General features: G+C 41.1%; 1 pseudogene; it reads right to left on the bottom strand.

Moving 5' to 3' along the window:
- The window catches only part of LOC141270773 (uncharacterized), an 89,065-nt pseudogene that overhangs the window by 39,873 nt on the left and 28,029 nt on the right, over nt 1-21,163 (bottom strand).

Here is a 21,163-nt window from a genome sequence, read left to right as displayed (position 1 = left end):
GTTATAGGGGAAGGGCACTGATCTGGTATACAAAAGGGGTTGTGGTGGTTGAACAATAAAGACTTGCCTTGTTTGGTCGAAATTATTTTTGAAGTGTGTGGCAAAGTCCTCAGCGGAGATGAGGAGGGTCGGAGGGGGCAGTGGAGGGCGGAGGAGGGAGTTAAAAGTGTTGAATAACTGTTTGGGATTGTAGGATAAGGAAGATACAAGAGTTGTGAAGTAGGCTTGTTTAGCAGAGGTCAGGGCTGATTTGAAAGTGAGTATTGCTTGTTTGAATGCAGTGAAGTCATTATGTGAATGTGTTTTCTTCCAATGCCGCTCCGCAACCCTGGATACTTAACGAAGCTTTTTAGTGAGGTTATGGTGCCAGGGTTGTTTATTGATTTGTCACACTCTGCTATGCATGAGAGGGGCGACTGCATCAATAGCTGATGCGAGAGTGGCATTGTAGAAGGCAGTGGCGCTGTTTGAGTCATGGAGTGAAGATATGGATGTCAGTGGTAGAATAGAGTCAGAGAGTGTGTGAGTGTCCAGATATGCAAGGTTTCTGCGGGGCTGTGCTAGTTGCTGGACATGGGTGACAGGAGAGGAGGACAGGGATAAAGGCCCCGTCACACTAAGCGATGCAGCAGCGATCCCGACAACGATACGACCTGTCAGGGATCGTTGCTGCGTCGCTAATACATCGCTGGTGAGCTGTCAAACAGGCAGGCTCACCAGCGATCAGGGTAGCAGCGACATCGTGGAAAGGATCTTTCCACGATGTCCTGCTCCCGGTTACCAGCCTGCTGCTGAAGCAGGAGCAGGCTCGTAACCATGATAAACAGCGGGTTACTAAGTGCGTGTGTGCCCCTAGTAACCCGCTGTTTACCATGGATACCACTCTGCTACGGTGCGCGGGAGGTTACCGTTCACCTTAGCAGAGTCGTATCCATGATAAACATTGGGTTACTAGGGGCACACGTGCACTTAGTAACCCGATGTTTATCATGGATACGACTCTGCTAAGGTGAACGGTAACCTCCCGCGCACCGTAGCAGAGTGGTATCCATGGTAAACAGCGGGTTACTAAGTGCGCGCGTGCCCCTAGTAACCCGATGTTTACCATGGATATCAGCCTGATCGTTGGTCCCGCTGGTCACACACAGCGATGTGTGCTGGCCAGCGGGAGGCCAACGACCAAAAAATGGTCCAGGACACTTTGCAGCGATCAGCGACCTCACAGCAGGGGCCTGATCGCTGCAAAATGTCACACATAGCGACATCGCTGGTGAGGTCGCTGTTGCGTCACCAAAACCGTGACACAGCAGCGATCTCGCTATGTGAGGCGGGGGCTTAAGAAAGTGAGTAGATGGTGGTCAGATAGTGGGAGAGGGGAGGTTGTGAAGTAAGATAGTGAGCACAGACGGGTGAAGATAAGGTCTAATGTATGTCCGTCTGTGTGGGTGGCTGACGAGGACCACTGAGTAAGTCCAAAAGATGAAGTAAGTGACAGGAGTTTGGAGACTGCTGATTGGTGACTGGTGGGTGTCAATGGGGATGTTGAAGTCGCCCATGATGATGGTGGTAATGTCAACTGATAGAAAGTGAAGAAGCCAGGTGGAGAAATGGTCAATAAATGCAGTGACCGAGCCCGGTGGTCGGTATATGACAGCCACTTGGAGGGAGAGTAGATGCGGACAGAGTGGACTTCAAAGGAAGGGAGAATAAGGGAGGGTAGAGATGGGATTGGGTTAAAGGTGCAGTTGTTAGAAAGGAGAATACCGACTCCTCCACCATGTCTGTTGCCAGGTCGAGGAGTGTAGATGAAGTGGAGGCCGTCGTAACACAGCGCAGCAGGGAAGGCAGACAATAAAAAATATTATAGAAAAAAGATTTTTTTTTTGTATCGCTTTATTCTGAGAGCTATAGCTTTTATATTTTGGCTGATGGAGCTCAATGGCAGCTTGTTTTTTGCAGGACAAAATGAAATTTTCAGCAGTACCATTTTTATTTCCATTCGTCTTTTTGATAGCGTTTTATTCCATTTTTTATTTGGCAGTATGATGATAAAGCATGCTTTTTTTTACTGTATTCACTAAAGGGGTTAACTACTGGGACAGTTTTATAGGTCAGGTCGTCATTCCGGTCGCAGCAATACCAAATGTGTGTACTTTTATTGTTTTTTAGTTTTTCATAATATTATTTATTTATGGGTACAGTATATTTTTATTTTTTTTTTTATTTTTTCAATTTTTTACAATTTTTTTTTGTTCACTTTCTGACACTTTCTCTTACTTTTACACTTTGTCCCACTATGGGACTTATTTTTTTTGCAGGCTGATCGCTTGCATAGCATAGGGATGCAGCAGCAGCATTTCTATGCTATGCAGCCTGTCAATCCTGCAGACACAAGTTAGATAGATCGCGCACTGAGCACGAGCTATCTAACTTCCTCATGCCTGGTGAAGTGGGTGTCACCATGACGACATTAAGTCACCATGGCAACGATCAGGACCCCAAGCACACAGCGCGGGGTCTCCAATTCAAGGTAAGAGGGGCACTTTTACCTCTGCCTGCCCCGGAAATGCTGCGATCGACTTAGATTGCAGCATTTCAGGAATTAATTTGCCGGGAGCGGTGCAGGACCGCTCCTGGCACATAATACCGAGTGTCAGCTGTGAGAATCAGCTGACACCCGACGGCGATCGCTCCACATAGCTTTTCTGCGGGCGCGATCACATTGTGTGTAACAGTACGTACCTGGTCCATAAGGCCCAGGGCACAGGAACATACTATTAAGGACAATGTCAGAAAGGGGTTAAACGACGGGCTAGATGTTGAATGGCAACTATTCTGATCATGTCTGATCAATGCAAATGTCACATTGAACAGAAGAGAGCAGCATCAGACAACTTGTTTATGTAAATGTTAAATATTTTATATATACGATTCAAACATAGGTGGTATATTTCAATTACAATCATTGGTAATTGTATACATTTTCTAATAATCATCTAATGCTCTAAATTGTTTTCCCTTTTACTTGTAGATGTATGACTGTATTATAACTTGCAGTTCTTCTTACGTTTTCAATAAATTTATAAGAAAAGAAAATCGCTACCTCATGTGTGTCCTTAGATGACCAATAAGATGTGATTTTACTGTAAAACATTTTTCACATTCTGAACATGAAAATGGCTTCTCCCCTGTATGAATTCTCTGATGTACAATAAGATTTGATTTCTGTATAAAACATTTCCCACATTTTGAACAGGAAAATGGATTCTCCCTTGTGTGAATTCTCTTATGTTCAATAAGACGTGATTTCTGTAGAAAACCTTTCCCACATTCTGAACATGAATATGGTTTCTCCTGTGTGTGAGTTCGCTGATGTCTAACTAGCTCTGATTTCGTACTATAACGTTTCCCACACTCTGAACATTGAAATTCCTTCTCCCCTGCATGAATTCTCTTATGTCTAATGAAACTTGATTTGTCACTAAAACATTTCCCACATTCTGAACATGAATATGGCTTCTCCTGTGTGTGAGTTCTCTGATGTGTAACAAGACTTGATTTATATGTAAAACATTTCCCACATTCTGAACATGAAAATGGCTTCTCCCCTGTGTGAATTCTCTGATGTACAGTAAGACTTGATTTCTGTATAAAACATTTCCCACATTTTGAACATGAAAATGGCTTCTCCCCTGTGTGAATTCTTTGATGTTCAATTAGGCGTGATTTCTCATGAAAACATTTCCCACATTCTGAACATGAATATGGCTTCTCCTGTGTGTGATTTCTCTGATGTGTAACAAGACTTGATTTATATGTAAAACATTTCCCACATTCTGAACATGAAAATGGATTCTCCGCTTTGTGAATTCTCTGATGTTCAATGAGATGTGTTTTCTCGTGAAAACATTTCCCACATTCTGAACATGAATGTGGCTTCTCCTGTGTGTGAGTTCTCTGATGGCTAACAAATTCTGATTTCATACTAAAACATTTCCCACATTCTGAACATGGAAATTCCTTCTCCCCTGTATGAATTCTCTTATGTCTAATAAGAATTGATTTGTCACTAAAACATTTCCCACATTCTGAACATGAATATGGCTTCTCCTGTGTGTGAATTCTCTGATGTGTAACAAGATTTGATTTCTGTATAAAACATTTCCCACATTCTGAACATGAAAATGGCTTCTCCTGTGTGTGAATTCTCTGATGTGTAACAAGATTTGATTTATATGCAAAACATTTCCCACATTCTGAACATGAATATGGCTTTTCCCCATTGTGATTTCTCTGATGTGTAACAAGATTTGATTTCTGTTTAAAACATTTCCCACATTCTGAACATGAAAATGGCTTCTCCACTTTAAGAGCTATTTCATGTTCATTAGTCCTTCTATGACTTTTGTTTTGCATATCGGTCATTGATGAAGGAGAAGAAAGGACCTGTTGAAAATGGTCAGATGAAAGATTTTTTCTGAGAAGGGCTTGAGGTATATCTGGGATAATGGTATGTTCTTCATATATATCTGGTGTAATACCATCATCATCTGTTGCAAAATCTGAACGTATCAGATGTCCTTCTGAGCTCCTGGTACATTCATCTGCCAAGAATAAAAGTAATTTTATAATACTGCATTGAAATTATATCAATATTATACATTTTTTACATTTTAATACAAATTGTAATACAAATAAATAAAAAGTAGAGTACATTGAAGGGATTATTAGAGTATGATGTTAAGCCACCAGGTTGCATTGTTTCAATATTTCACTTCTCTGCTGGGAGTTGTCTTCAATCATTACCAGTTAGATCAGGTGGTGGGGAAACCTTTTTTCTGCCAAGGCCATTTGGATAATTATACTATCATTCAGAAGTCATACAAAATTATCAACTTGAAATTTATCCTGCTATATTTGGTCAACCATTTAATTAACTCACGCCTAATATAATGTCTGGAGCTGCTTCCCTTTGGGGAGGCATGTGATATTAGGTATATTACACTGCATGTCTGATCGCAGTGGGAAATTCATCACTTTTCAGGTTATATTTACTGAAATCAAGCAGTGTGAGACCTACTGTGTGCATCACATAGGAGAAGCTGCGGTGTACATCACATAGGATTATGCTCAAACTACACTGAAACTGCTGTATAAACAGTTGAAACCAGACATTTACATACACTATATAAAAAGACACATATACATCTTTTTCTTAATATCTGACATGAAATCAGAATAAACCTTTCCAGCTGTAGGTCAATTAGGATTACCATAATTTTTAATATTTGCCAAATGCCAGAATAATGAGAGAATGTATTAAGGCATTTTTATTACTTACTGCAAAGTCTGAAGCTTACATACACTAAGATTACTATGCCTTTAAACAATTCTGGACTGCCCATATGATGATGTCATGTGTTTGGAAACTTCTGATTTTTTGGCAACGTCTGAGTTAATTAGAGACACACCTGTGGATGTATTTTAATGCACACCTGAAACACACTGCTTCTTTGTGTAGCATCATGGGAAAGTCTAAATAAATCAGCCATGATATCAGGAAGATAATTGTGGACTTGCACAAGTCTGGCTCATCCTTGGGTACAATTTCAAGATACCTAAAGGTGTCTCATTCATCTGTACAAACAATTATATGCAAGTACAAACAAGATGGGAATGTCCAGCCATCATACCGCTAAGGAAGGAGACGGGTTTTGTGTTCCAGAGATTAATATGCTTTGGTCCGACGTGCATATCAACCCAAGGACAAAAGTAAAAGACCTTGTGAAGATGATGGCGGAAGCTGGTAAGATTGTGTCAACATCCCAAACGTTTGACCGAAGTCATTCAGTTTAAAGGGAACCTGTCATGTCCTATCTACTATCTACACTGCCCCATTGCTTTGATAGTGATGCAATTTGCATCACTAACCAGCTTTTTTTTTAAAAAAAAATTAAAATTGGTGGTATAATGATTCTATAACATTTTATGTACTTAAATCCTTTCCTGCTCGTTTTCAGTCACAGGGGTGTGATCCTCAGATTGAGTCAGGGGCGGGCCCCGCATTCAGTCACTGCTGGCGCCGCCCATGAATTTGAAATTTGCTCCTGGCCAGCGCTGATATTTGTAGGGCACATGCGCAGTTTTACATGTCCGGCCGCAAGTTCCCACGCATGCGCAGTGAGGCTGTGTAGTTCACAGCTTCACTGCGCATGTGCCATGACAAGCTGCTCCCTGTGCGTGCGCAGTGAAGCTGTGAATGAACTACACAGCCTCACTGTGCACGCATGGGGACCTGCGGTCAGACATGTAAAACTGCGCGTGCGCCCCACAAACGTAAGCACTGGCCAGGAGCAAATTTCAAATACATGGATAGCGCCAGCAGTGACTGAATGTGGCGCCCGCCCCTGACTAAATATGAGGATCACACCCCTATGACTGAAAACGAGCAGGTAGGATATAAGTATTTAAAATGTTATAGAATTATTATATTGACACCAGTTTTAATGAATAAAGCTGGTTAGTGATACACATTGCATCACTAACAAAGCAATGGGGACAGTGTAGATAGTAGAGAGGGCATGACAGGTTCCCTTTAAGGGCAATGGTATCAAATACTAATGAAATGTATGTAAACTTTTAACTTTGCAGAAAGTAATAAAAATGCCTTAAAACATTTTCTGTCTCTCATTATTCTGGCATTTGGCAAATATTAAAACTAATTCACCTAAAATGGGAAAGGTTTATTCTGATTTCATGTCAGATATTGAGAAAAACATGCATGTGTCTCTTTATATAGTGTTTGTAAACTTCTGACTTCAACTGTACATCACATAGGATACACCAAGACTGTCGTATATACATGACATAAGAGACACCAAGACTGCTGTACATACATCACAAAGGAGACACTGAGGCTGCAGCATATACATCATGTACAGTCAAGTCCGGAAGTGTTGGCACCTTTGAAATTGTTCCAGAAAATGAAGTATTTATCCCAGAAAATGATTGCAATTACACATGTTTTGTTATACACGTTTATTTTCTTCGTGTGTATTTTAACAACACAAAGCCTCAATGACTGCGGTGAACTCTATGAGTCAGTGAGGCTGAGCTAGCAGCAGCTCATTCCTCAGTGGTGTTCAGCTGGGCCAGTCACATCTTGGCACCGTCCTGATTGAAAACTATTTAGCCCAGGGACAGAACTTCGGACAAATGAGGGATATGGTTATTTTTTATTTTTGTTTTCTTACAGGAGACAAGGGCTTCAATGGAATGGGCGTTTGGTAAGTATTTTTGTTTTGGTAAATTAAGAATTATTAATAAAGGATTGTGTCATTATTTCAAATAAAGGATTTTATTTTGGCTGTATCTTTAGTTAACAATATAACTATAGGATTAGTAATGGATAGGATTATTATTGACACCACTCCTTTACTAAGCCGTGGGATAGAGGTCACCAGACAATACAAAGGTGACATCAACCACACAAATATTACCTCACTTGCCACCAGTGGGATAGTGGGAAGAGCCAGGCAAAGCGCCAGAATTGGCGCATCTAAAGGTATGCACCTTTTCTGGGGTAGCTGCAGGCTTTTATTTTTAGGCTGGGGGGGGGCCCAATATCCATGGCCTCTTACCAGTCTGAGAATACCAGCCCGGTAAAGCTGTCTGCTTTAGCTTGGCTGGTTGTCAAAAATGGGGGGAACCAACGCAGTTTTTTTTAATTATTATTTATTTAAATAATTAAAAAACCTGCATGGGGACCCCTGCATTTTTGATAACCAGCCTTGGTAAAGCTCACAGCTGAGGGTTGCAGCCCGCAGCTGTCAGTTTTGACTGGCTGGTTATCAAAAATACACTGAAACCCACGCCAATTATTTTATTTATTTATTGCGCAGTCGCCGACAGATGAGTACTCCCATCACCTGAGCCTGCTGTTGCTGTTATCTGTGACAGCAAGCGTAGGCTGATGGGAGTAATAGTCCAATCAGCCAACGCCTGTGACCAGAGGTAAACTTTTTACCTCCGATCACAGCTGCGGACTCACACTGTTACCTGCGTGGGAACTGCAGCTCTCTGATCAGCGGTAATGATCTTACCGCTGATCAGAGGCAGTGTTTGCTGTGCTGTCATGCACATGACAGCGCGACAAACATCCGATATTCGGACCCCCATTCCCACGCTGTCATCTTACAGCATGGGAACCACAGTGCCAAGTGAAGTCCGTATTTGGGGTCCACGCCCGAACAGTTGTTGTTCGGTACGGACACCTAACTTTACTGTTCGGGTTCGCCTATCTCTACATAGGAGTTACTGGGGCTGCAGTACAGGCTCCAGACATACTGGGGTCCAGAGGTGGAGAGGGGTCCACTGACATCGACAGCTATTTCAGCTGGATGTGCATACAAGGACGCATATTTAGCTGAAATGTATTGCAGCGCATAGACTCTCCAGCTCGCTGCTCTGCAATACACGCCACCAGCCAATCAGAAACAGTCAGTTGACATTGGTATGCCTGTCACAGTCAGCGCATGGCAGTGATGCCATGCTCTATGGTGGGAACGCCAACATCTGCTGCCGGCTCCAGCGAAGGCCATGCGTCTTGAGAGTGGGGAAGGTAAGAATCAAAATTATTGCTATAAAGGCCTAGGGTGGGGGACATTTTACCAAGAAAGAACTCAGGATGGGGGACATTATATCATAAAGTTGTACCAGGATGGAAGACTTTACATGGAGGGTGAATACATAAGTCTTTATAGGATCTAGAACCCTACACACATACATCTGATCAACATGCAGGTGGGGGGCCGGCTCCCAATTTTACTTAGTACCTGATAGCATCCTCTTTCATCCCTCAATTCATTACAAGACCCTGACAATGTCTTCTCCCACCCCCTAATTCATTATAATCAAAAACTTATAATGAATGGAGGGATAGACACAAGATAGGGATTAAAGCTATGCGTATGCGTTCAAGATTTGCAGCAAAAAATTCTGGTGCAAATTCGGATAGGTTAGCAGAAAAAACACTGCATAAAATACACTTTTGTGCTGTGTGTTTATTTTACATGCGCTTTGTTGCGAATTTTTCTCAACTCATTAGAATAGGTGAAATACACCGCAAAACGCTGCGGGGATTGACAACCTGCAGATTTTAATCTTAGGCAAATCTGCAAGGAAAAAAATGAGCAACGTGTGCATGAGGTTTCAAGAATCTCATCGACTTTGCTTGTAGTGTAAAACTGAGTTTTTCGTAAAACAAATCCATGCAGAAAAAAAAGCAATGTGTGCATGTAGCCTAAAAATGAATTGGTGATGGGGAAGAGGGTTAGGCACAGAGACTGATTAATTTATATTAATTGGGCGGCGGAAGTGATTGTTAAAGGGAACCTGTCACGTCCTAGCTACTATCTGCACTGCCCCTATAGCGTAACCTTATGCATACTTTGTCCTACCTGCTCGTATTCAGCTATAGGGATGTGATTCTCACATTCACACATGGGCAGCACCACATTCAGTCAATGCTGGTGCCGCCCACATATTTGAATATTGCTCCTGGCAAGCGCTATTATTGTGAGGCGCATGCGCATTTGTACATGTCCGGCCGCCTGCTCAGTGAGGCTGTTTACCAGCCTCACTGAGCACGTGCTATGTTCCCCGCGCGTGCGCAGTGAAGATGTATAGTTCACAGCTTCACTGTGCATGCGCTATGAAGCTCTATTCCCCGCGGGTGTGCAGTGAAGCTGCGAACTAACCAGCTTTACTGCGCACGCTCTATGTTCCCGTGGGAAACATAGCGCATCCGCAGTGAAGCTGGTAATCACGGAGCCTCACTGTGAACACACAATTTTTTTTAATGAAAAAAGCTCGTTGGTGATGCACATTGCATCACTAACAACGCTATGGGGGCAGTGTAGATAGTAGCTAGAACGTGACAGGTTCCCTTTAATGGGGGCACAGTTCAAGCTTACCAATGTACATTTCTTTTTTACATTTATTAACAAACAGACATGTCATACTGAGAATGGTGCATAATCAACTGGCAAATATTGTAAATTTTAACATTAATAAAGCAGAATATTCACAAAAATGAGTTGTTCACATGCATTCCAATTACATAACCATATACTGTACTTAAGGTTCATAAAGCAAATAAAATTATTATTTCAAGTTTACAAATGTTTGATTAGTTATTACCCAGAATGACACGCCTAACAAAACAAATGTACTCTAAAACGAAAAAACTACTTTGTTGCCAAGAGTTATCCTGTCAAAGAAATTCAGAGATAATTGAAGTTTCTTTATTTATGGTATTACAAATAATAGGTGTGGATCATTATACCTTTTATTTTAATCATCATAGTATCTCAAATCATTATCTGTGTGTCGAGACAGTAAGGTGGGACGAATTCCAGAGGTCCCAGATCTTATGAAATTTCTCCAAACATCCTGTTTTGATAAACCGTTGGGTCATATGGTATAACTGAATTAACTAGTTCAATCCAGGATCTAAGAGATGGGTGAGAATTACCCATCCAGTGTAGATTTAGTAGTTTCCTGGCCAAGAAAAGGGTTTCCCTTAAGAAAATTTTAGTGTGATGTCCCAACCACTCCTCACCCAGAACACCAAATAATTATTATTCTTTATTATAAGAGCGCCATTTATTCCATGGCGCTTTACATGTGAAAAAGGGGTGAATATTCAAATTAACGGGTCAAGGGGGACTGAAATAGATATTAAGGAAGATAGTAATAAAGTTACCTCTCTCCAAAAGGAAAGAATAGTTTAGGCATTTCCACACCATATGTATGAAGTCCGCATCAGGTGCATGACATCTGAAACACTCCAAAGTCTGGGATCGGCCCATCCTAAATAACCTCAATGGGGTCAAATATGATTGATGTATGATGTGCAATTGAATCATTTTGTTATTAGCGCACGAAGAAACCTTGGTTGAAGACTCCAAAACCTCTTCCCAGTCTTCATCGTGAATATTAGGAATAAGGAGCTTCCACTTTTACTATTAGTGGAGCAGAGTCAACAGCTATGGATAACATATACAGCTCTGGCAAAAATTAAGAGACCACTGAACAGTTTTCTATTGGAAAGCATGGAAAGACTGGGGGAAAGCATGCCAAGACAAATGAAAGCGGTGATTAAAAATCATGGTTAGTCCACTAAATATTGCCAAATATTGATTTCACACTTAAAACATGAGTAATTTGAGGTCTGAAAGCACTGTTTCTTTTTTATTATTTTGACGATTTCTCATTTGCTGCAAATAAATACAAAATTTTTAGCTTTGAATTTCAAAGACATGTTGTCAGTAGTTTATAGAATAAAACAACAATGTACATTTTACTCAAAAATATACCTATGAAGAGAAAAATCAGAGAAACTGAAAATTTTGCAGTGTTCTCTTATTTTTTGCCGGAGCTGTATGTATATAAAGTGGAAATGAGGCACTGTGGGTCTTATGATTTAAGTATCCCTATTAAAGGGAAAGACAATATTACCATAGTGGTGCCCATATTTTGTAAGTGAGATTGAATTGCTGTTCTAAGTTGAAGGTGTCGAAAAAATTGGGACTTAGGAATTCTATATTTGTTTTGTATTTGTTCAAAGGACATTTTGTTCATATGCATCTTTTAATAAAAAGACATTATGTGATATATAAAATTGAGTGGATGGGTGATTTAACAAGACGGCAAAATAAGTAAATAAGTATTATACCATAATGGCATCTCAGCTATACTGCAACATCCTCCTCTGTGGCCTACCTGCTAGCACTCTCGCACCCCTCCAGTCCATCCTTAACTCTGCTGCGCGACTGGTACATCTCTCGCCTCGCTACCCCTCTGCTGCCCCCCTTTGCAAATCCCTTCACTGGCTCCCATTTCCCCAGCATATCCAGTTCAAACTACTAACACTGACCTACAAAGCCATCCATAACCTCTCTCCTCCATACATCTCTGAACTAATCTCCCGATATATTCCCTCACGTAATCTCCGGTCCTTCCAAGACCTCCTTCTCTCCTCCACACTTATCCGTTCCTCACCCAATCGCCTCTAAGATTTGTCCCGAATATCACCCAACACGTCTGATTATCCACCACACTTGGATCCTTCAGACGGAACCTGAAAACCCATCTCTTCAAACAGCCTGCCATGACCTTACTTGCTGCCACCTCAACACCGGAGCTACTGCAACCCCTCAACCTACTGTCTCCTTCCCCATTCCTGTAGAATGTAAACCCGCAAGGGCAGGGTCCTCTTCCCTCTGTACCAGTCTATCATTGTTAGTTTGTTTACTGTAAGTGATATCTGTATTTGGTATGTGACCCCTTCTTATGTAAGCGCCATGGAATCAATGGCGCTATATAAATTATTAATAATAATAATGCTGTCAAAACGAACCGCCTTTTTAATCTTTCTCCAGACTGACCGCGCCAATCTAAGAAGTGGTAATAATCTAGGGACATCAGGCTTATACATTTCTAGAAAACCCAATAGACAGTCAACTCTAGAAGCATGGGCCAAATGACTTTGAGTTAGGCAAGTAAGTATTAGGCATCCATTTACTCATTGCTTTAAGTTGTCCTGCCAGATAACATAGAAACAACTCTGGCAGTGCTGCTCCTCCCATTTGTTTAGATCTATGCAAAGTGGACAATTTTAACTTGGGTCTAGCACTCCCCCATATAAAAGAATAGACCAGGGAGTCAAGGTTTGAAAAAAACAAAAGATTTAGGAATTACCACCGCACTGTGCTGAAGAAAATAACTGAACTTCGGTAGTAGAATCATCTTGATTAGGTTTATACGGCCAGAAACGAATAGTGGTAGTTTACTCCAAAGGGCAAATTTAAGTTTAATATATTCTAGTAATGGAAAAATATTTAATTGTAAGTCATATCTGCTGTGTTTTGATATATTTATTCCCAAATATTTAAAGCTAAGTACAATAGATAGTGGGGATAATATTTCCAAGTGATCTGTCAAACCATGAGAGAGAGGCATCAGTTACTTATTCCAGTTTATATATAGACAAGAGTATTTACTGAAAATATCTATAGTCGCAATCATCTTGGCTAAGGTTTCTCCTACTTCATCCATAAAGATCACCATATCATCGGCATATAAGCCAATAGTGTCTAAACAATCTGCTATAGCAATGCCTTTAATAGTTGGAGTGGAACGAATCCTTATCGCCAGTGCTTCAATAGCAAGGGCAAAAAGGGCTGGGGATAGAGGACTCTGTTGACGCGTTCCCCTTGCCAAGGAGAACAACTCAGATGTAGAATTATTAATTATTCGGCCTTTAGGGTTTCTATAGATTATGTGTATCCACTTACGAAATGTAGGACCAAATTCATATTTTTGAAGACAGACAGACAAAAAGGGCCACTCCAGCGAGTCAAAAGCCCATTCATTATTACGTACCTCAGAACTGTATTGTACAACAGATTGAACTCTTCTAATATTAATGGATGTACTTTTCCCTGGCATGAAACCAGTTTGATGTGAGTGTATCATTTCTAAAATTGAGTTTTAGTCTAGTGGCTAGAATCTTAGTGAAAAATGTATAATCTACATTCGCTAGTGATATGGGACGATAAGACCCACATTGTAGCGGATCTTTTCCTTCTTTTTTAAGTACTATTAGGTTTGCCTCATAGAAGGAGTCCGGAAGACAATCTCCCTTATAAGTTTGTTGAAACAACTCTAAAAGAAGAAGACGCGATAGAACATCTCAATATTTTCCATACAATTCTGGGAAAACTATCTGGTCCTAGCATCTTGCCCAAAGCCATGTCTGCAATGGCCCCATCTACCTCCTCCAGAGTAAAATCCACATCCAGAAAGGATTGTTGAGAGGGACTTAATGTAGGAAATTTTATATCCGATAAATATTTAAGGTATTCTGATACATCAAATTCACCTCCAGAGCTATATAATATTTTATAATAATCATAAAAACATTAAAGTATATCATCAGTTGTAGAGGCTAAAGAGCCATTTGGTTTTTGAATTCGGAGTATAGTATTTGATGCATTATGCTGACGGACCATAAATGCCAGTAATTTACTGGATTAGTTCCCTGATTCAAAGTATGACTGACGGGTAAAAAATATTTTATGCTTAGATTTTGTATCTATATATTGTGTGTACAACCTGTGGGAGCTTAACCACTCAATTCTATTTTCATTTGTGTGATTAGATATATAAGCTTTTTCCGAATATCTCAAATCTTTTTTCTATTTCCTCATCCTCCCTTGAGGATACTCGTTTAATATACAATATTGTAGAGGATAAACAACCCCTCAGGTATGCTTTTAGAGTATCCCAAAATAGATTGATATTTCGGGGTTGATGATGGGTTAAGATAGAACGCTAGACCAGCTAGATTGTTTTATCATTGAAGTCTATCAATTTCAGCCAGAATTAGTTTAATTTCCAAAAAGAATCATGATTATTCCAATCAAATCTAAAGTTAAGTGCTACTGGGTTATGGTCTGAAATACCCCTACTCCCATGTTCTACCTCTCCCACCCAAACTGCCAAGTTACTGGATCCAAATATATAATCTAGGCGAGAGTGCGTCTAGTAGATGAGTGGCAAGTATATTCTCTCTCATTAGGATGGTGCAACCTCCACAAATCCAACCTGCCATTTCCCTCCATAAACATTGATAATTGAGACAGAAAGGAGACCACCTGTGAGACTCCATCGCCCACTCTAAATCTATCAAGACAGTTGTCATGACTAAATTGAAATCCCCCATATACAGAACATGTGCATCTGGATAGCTCAAAGCAAAGCTCACCGCCTTTCTAACAACTGTCATATTAGCTGGGGGAGGGTTATATATACATATTATAACATAGTCCCTAGAATTTATTAGTGCATGTACAAAAACAAATCGTCCTTTTGGGTCTCTACAAGCCACTTATATCTTCCATCTAATAGATTTGTGTATTAATAGATACACCTCTGGAGTAACTAGTGTGAAAGGAGTGTATAGACCATTGTACCCAAGGTTTCTGAGCACACTTAACCGAATCTCTTGTCAAATGTGTTTCCACCAAAGCCACAATATGAGGATGGTAACATTTGATCTAAGAGAAAACTTTGATTCTCTTACGAGGAGTTCTGAGACCCCTTACATTCCAGGTCATACACACGACTTCAGATCCCATGTTTTCTGTAGGCAAATGTAAGTGCTGGTCATATACAATTCATCTATCGGGTCAGTCTGATGTATAATGCTCCATAAGATAAATTTAACAGGAAATTTAACAAGCAACTGATCTAATATTCTGGCATCAATTTACATTACATTTTATATATATATATATATATATATATATATATATAAACACATATATATATATATATATATATATATACACACACACATATATACACAATACAGACTAAAAGTTTGGACACACCTTCTCATTTAAAGATTTTTCTGTATTTTCAAGACTATGAAAATTGTACATTCACACTGAAGGCATCAAAACTATGAATTAACACATGTGGAATTATATACTTAACAAAAAAGTGTGAAACAACTGAAAATATGTCTTATATTCTAGGTTCTTCAAAGTAGACACCTTTTGCTTTGATGACGGCTTTGCACACTCTTGGCATTCTCTTGATGAGCTTCAAGAGGTAGTCACCGGAAATGGTCTTCCAGCAATCTTGAAGGAGTTCCCAGAGATGCTTTGCACTTGTTGGCCCTTTTGCCTTCACTCAGCGGTCCAGCTCACCCCAAACCATCTCGATTGGGTTCAGATCTGGTGTCTGTGGAGGCCAGGTCATCTGGCGTAGCACCCCATCACTCTCCTTCTTGGTCAAATAGCCCTTACACAGCCTGGAGGTGTGTTTGGGGTCATTGTCCTGTTGAAAAATAAATGATGGTCCAACTAAACGCAAACCGCATGGAATAGCATGCCGCCGCAAGATGCTGCGGTAGCCATGCTGGTTCAGTATGCCTTCAATTTTGAATAAATCCCCAACAGTGTCACCAGCAAAGTACCCCCACACCTCCTCCTCCATGCTTCACGGTGGGAACCAGGCATGTAGAGTCCACCCGTTCACCTTTTCTGCGTCGCACAAAGACACGGTGGTTGGAACCAAAGATCTCAAATTTGGACTCATCAGACCAAAGCACAGATTTCCACTGGTCTAATGTCCATTCCTTGTGTTCTTTAGCCCAAACAAGTCTCTTCTGCTTGTTGCCTTTCCTTAGCAGTGGTTTCCTAGCAGTTATTTTACCATGAAGGCCTGCTGCACAAAGTCTCCTCTTAACAGTTGTTGTACAGATGTGTCTGCTGCTAGAACTCTGTGTGGCATTGACCTGGTCTCTAATCTGAGCTGCTGTTAACCTAAGATTTCTGAGACTGGTGACTCGGATAAACTTATCCTCAGAAGCAGAGGTGACTCTTGGTCTTCCTTTCCTGGGGCGATCCTCATGTGAGCCAGTTTCTTTGTAGCGCTTGATGGTTTTTGCAACTGCACTTGGGGACACTTTCAAAGTTTGCCCAATTTTTAGGACTGACTGTCCTTCACATCTTAACCCCTTTACAACCCATGACGTCTTAGTACGCACATTTGCGTACCCCCCCGTTCAGTGAGGGCTGCTGCGCTGAGCCCTCACTGAACCGAGCACATGTCAGCTGATTCTTACAGCTAACATGAGCCCGCAACAGCCGCGGGTGGAATCGCGATCCACCCGCGGCTGTTAACATGTTAAATGCCGCTGTCAATCTCCGACAGCGGCATTTAACGCGCGCTTCCGGGTTGCGCGTCATAAGCCCCGCCCATCGGTGACCCCATCACGTGATCGCAGGTCACCGATGGGTGGGCATGACAACCCAGGGTCTGCAGCAGACGCCTGTGGTAGTCATGATCTGGTCGCTATGAGCGCCACCTAGTGGTCGGCACTCATAGCACAGGACCATTTCTGCTGTATGCAGGGGATCTGCTGGTCCCCTGTATGTAGCAGAGCCGATCAGACAACTGCTGCTTCTAGTCTCCTATGGAGACTATTGAAGCATGCAGTAAGTGAAAAAAAAAAGTTTTTAAAAATATAAAAAAAATTAAAAAAATATAAAAGTTTAAATCACCCCCCTTCACCCCATTCAAAATAAAATATAAAAAAAAAACCCTACATAGACATATTTGGTATCGCCGCGTTCAGAATCGCCCCATCTATCAATATAAAAAAAGAATTAATCCGATCGGTAAACGGTGTAACGAGAAAAAAATTCTAAACGCCAGAATTACGTTTTTTTGTCGCCGCAAAATTGCAATAAAATGCAATAACGGGCGATCAAAACATCGGATCTACCCCAAAATGTTATCAATAAAAACGTCAGCCCGGCGCACAAAAAATAAGCCCTCACCCAGCCCCAGATCATGAAAAATGGAGACGCTACAGGTCTCGGAAAATGGCGCTATTTTTAAATTTTTTTTTTTTACCAAATTTTGGAATTTTTTTTCACCACTTAAATATAAAAGAACCTATACATGTTTGGTGTCTACAAATGACCTGGAGAATAAGAATGGCAGGTCAGTTTTAGCATTCAGTGAACGTGGTAAAATAAATAAACAACTGTGGTATTCCACTTTTTTTGCAATTTTACCGCACTTGGAATTTTTTTCCCGTTTTCCCGTACACGATATGGTAAAACTAGTAATGGCGTTGAAAAGTACAACTCGTCCCGCAAAAAATAAGCCCTCACACGGCCATATTGACCAAAAAATAAAAACGCTATGGCTCTGGGAACAAGGGGAGCAAAAAACGAAAAAGCAAAAAAGACAAAACTCAAGGTTGCGAAAGGGTTAAAGTAATGATGGCCACTCGTTTTTCTTTACTTAGAATTTGTATTATGGCAAGAAAAAAAGCAGCTAACAGTCTATTCAGTAGGACTATCAGCTGTGTATCCACCTGACTTCTGCACAATACAACTGATGGTCCCAACCCCATTTATAAGGCAAGAAATCCCATTTATTAAACCTGACAGGGCACACCTGTGAAGTGAAAACCATTTCCAGTGACTACCTCTTGAAGCTCATCAAGAGAATGCCAAGAGTGTGCAAAGCAGTCATCAAAGCAAAAGGTGGCTACTTTGAAGAACCAAGAATATAAGACATATTTTCAGTTGTTTCACACTTTTTTGTTAAGTATATAATTCCACATGTGTTAATTCATAGTTTTGAGGCCTTCAGTGTGAATGTACAATTTTCAAAGTCATGAAAATGCAGAAAAACTTTAAATGAGGTGTGTCCAAACTTTTGGTCTGTATTATATATATATATATATATATATATATATATATATATATATATATATATATATATATATATATATATATATATATATATATATATATATATACATACATACATACACACATTTACCAACAAAGTTAGAAAAACGAACAAAAGGTAAAACTTAATAAGGGAGCATGATCCCATACTCTTGACCTGATCTTTCCCGGCTCTGTTCAATACATGACTAACTCTCCTCTTCCACTCTCTGACCACAACCTTCTTTCATTCTCTGTCTCGAACTGTCTCCCTGCTCAAGACACCCCCACTTTCCACACCTATAGAAATATAGGTGCTATTAACATGCAGAAATTTATGAAAACGTTGCAATCATTATTGGCCTCGATCTCCTCCCTCTCATGTCCTGACTCTGCACTGAAGCATTATAATGAAACATTGCAGAGAACCCTGGATGAAGCTGCACCTCCTACACCGAGAACTCGGCACAGATGGCGACAACCCTGGCACACACTTCAAACACGTTTTCTCCAGCGGTGCTCTAGGTGTGCCGAAAGGCTGTCGAGAAAATCTAATCTGGCCGAAGAGTTCCTCCATTATAAATTTACGCTTAAAACCTATAAATCCGCCTTTCACCTCTCCAAACAAACCTACTTTAACAGCCTCATAATCTCACTGTCCAATAATCCTAAACGCTTCTTCGACACTTTTCCCTCTCTCCTTAATCAAACAGCAGAGGCCCCGACCACAGACCTCAGCGCTGACGATCTAGCCAATTATTTCAAAGAAAAAGTTGACCATGTCCGACAGGAAATTTTCTCCTAATCTCCAAATGTTGTGCATGCTCCTTCCTCCCACAGTGCATCTTGCTAACTTTCTGACTTTGAAACAGTCACAGAATAAGAAGTGACCAGGCTCCTTGCTTCCTCTCGCCCTACCACCTGCACCAGTGACCGTATTCCCTCACATCTCCTTAAGTCCCTTTCTCCAGCTGTCACCACTCACCTAACTAAAATATTCAACCTCTCCCTCTCATCTGGTACCTTTCCCTCCTCTTTTAAACACGCCAGCATACATCCATTACTTAAAAAACCATCCCTCAACCAGAACTGTGCTGCGAACTACAGACCCGTTTCCAATCTTCCCTTTATCTCTAAACTTCTGGAACGCCTGGTCCACTCCTGTCTAATCCGCTATCACTCAGAAAATTCTCTTCTTGACCCTTTACAGTCTAGTTTCTGCTCTTCACCTTCTACTGAAACTGCACTCACTAAAGTCTCTTCTGATCTAGCAGCTAAATGTAACAGTCACTACTCCCTGCTGATTCTACTAGATCTCTCTGCAGCATTTGACACTGGATCTCCAGCTTCTCCTCACTATGCTCCGCTCTATTGCCCTCAAGGACACTGTTCTATCCTGGTTCTCCTCTTACCTCTCTGACTGCTCCTTCACTGTGTCTTTTGCTGGCTCCTCTTCCTCTCCCCTTCCCCTTATTGTCGGGGTCCCTCAAGGATCAGTCCTAGGCCCCCTTCTCTTCTCCTTATACACCGCTCCTATTGGACAAACAATCAGCAGATTCGGTTTTCAGTACCATCTCTATGCCGATGACACCCAATTATACACCTCTTCTCCAGACATCACTCCTGCATTAGTCATATTGCACGACTCGTTAAAGGGTTGATTGTGACTTATAGAATTGCTACTTCCAATAGGTGGCATTATAGAGTACAAGCCCTCCTTTTCTATGAAGAGGCAACTTGCATATTAAATTTCCCAGAGGAGCATAGCATGGCGAATAAGCCTCCTTACTTTGACGTGCCAGAGCTGGTGTGCCACTCTCCATAAGGAGAAACGCTACCCCTTAGACCTCAGTCCAGAGCCTCTCACCTAGCCAGATCAGTTATCATACTTTGCACTGACGAGGGCCAACAGCCCGAAACACCGTGTCTGCAAACTGAGATTCTGATTTGGCTTTTATCCTAAGTCATATTGCACGACTCGTTAAAGGGTTGATTGTGACTTGTAGGATTGCTACTTCCAATAGGTGGCACTATAGAGTACAAGTCCTCCTTTTCTATGAAGAGGCAACTTGCATACTGCATTATTACAAAATACTACTGATTGTCTTTCCACTGTCTCTAACACTATGTCCTCCCTCTATCTAAAATTGAATCTGTTAAAAACTGAACTACTCGTATTTCCTCCCTTCACTAACCTACCTGTGCTCGATATTGCCATTCTCGTTTGTGGCTCCATCATTACTCCCCAGCAACAAGCCCGCTGTCTTGGGATCATACGTGATTACGTGATTCAGATCTTTCCTTCACTCCTCACATCAAATCACTCACTCGTGTCACCTAGACTTCAAACATCTCTAGAAAAAGAACTTTTCTAACCTTTGACCCGGCAAAAACTCTTATGGTAGCTCTTATTCATTCTCGTCTGGACTATTTCAACTCTTTACTAATCGGTCTCCCTTTTTCTAAACTTTCCCCTCTCCAATCCATCCTGAATGCAGCAGCCAGGATTATATTCCTCTCCAACCGATACACCGATGCCTCTTCCCTGTGCCAGTCATTGCACTGGTTGCCCATCCAATATAGAGTTCAATATAAACTTATCACTCTTACCCAAAAAGCTCTCCACGCTTCAGCACCACTCTACATCTCCTCCCTCATCTCAGTCTACCATCCTTATCGTGCACTCCGTTCTACTAATGACTTAAAACTAAAATCCACCTTAATCCGAACCTCCCACTCCCATCTCCAAGATTTCTCTCGTGCTGCGCCAATTCTTTGGAATGCACTACCCAGGACAATTTGATTAATTCCCAATAACCACAGCTTTAAGCGTGCCCTAA

The sequence above is a fragment of the Phyllobates terribilis genome, unplaced genomic scaffold, assembly GCF_046119375.1.
Source record: "Phyllobates terribilis strain yellow unplaced genomic scaffold, ASM4611937v1 Scaffold_5__5_contigs__length_657084704, whole genome shotgun sequence".
Taxonomy (NCBI): Eukaryota; Metazoa; Chordata; class Amphibia; order Anura; family Dendrobatidae; genus Phyllobates; species Phyllobates terribilis.
The sequence above is the reverse complement of the archived record's forward strand: the minus strand, read 5'-3'. Positions and strand labels throughout refer to the sequence as shown.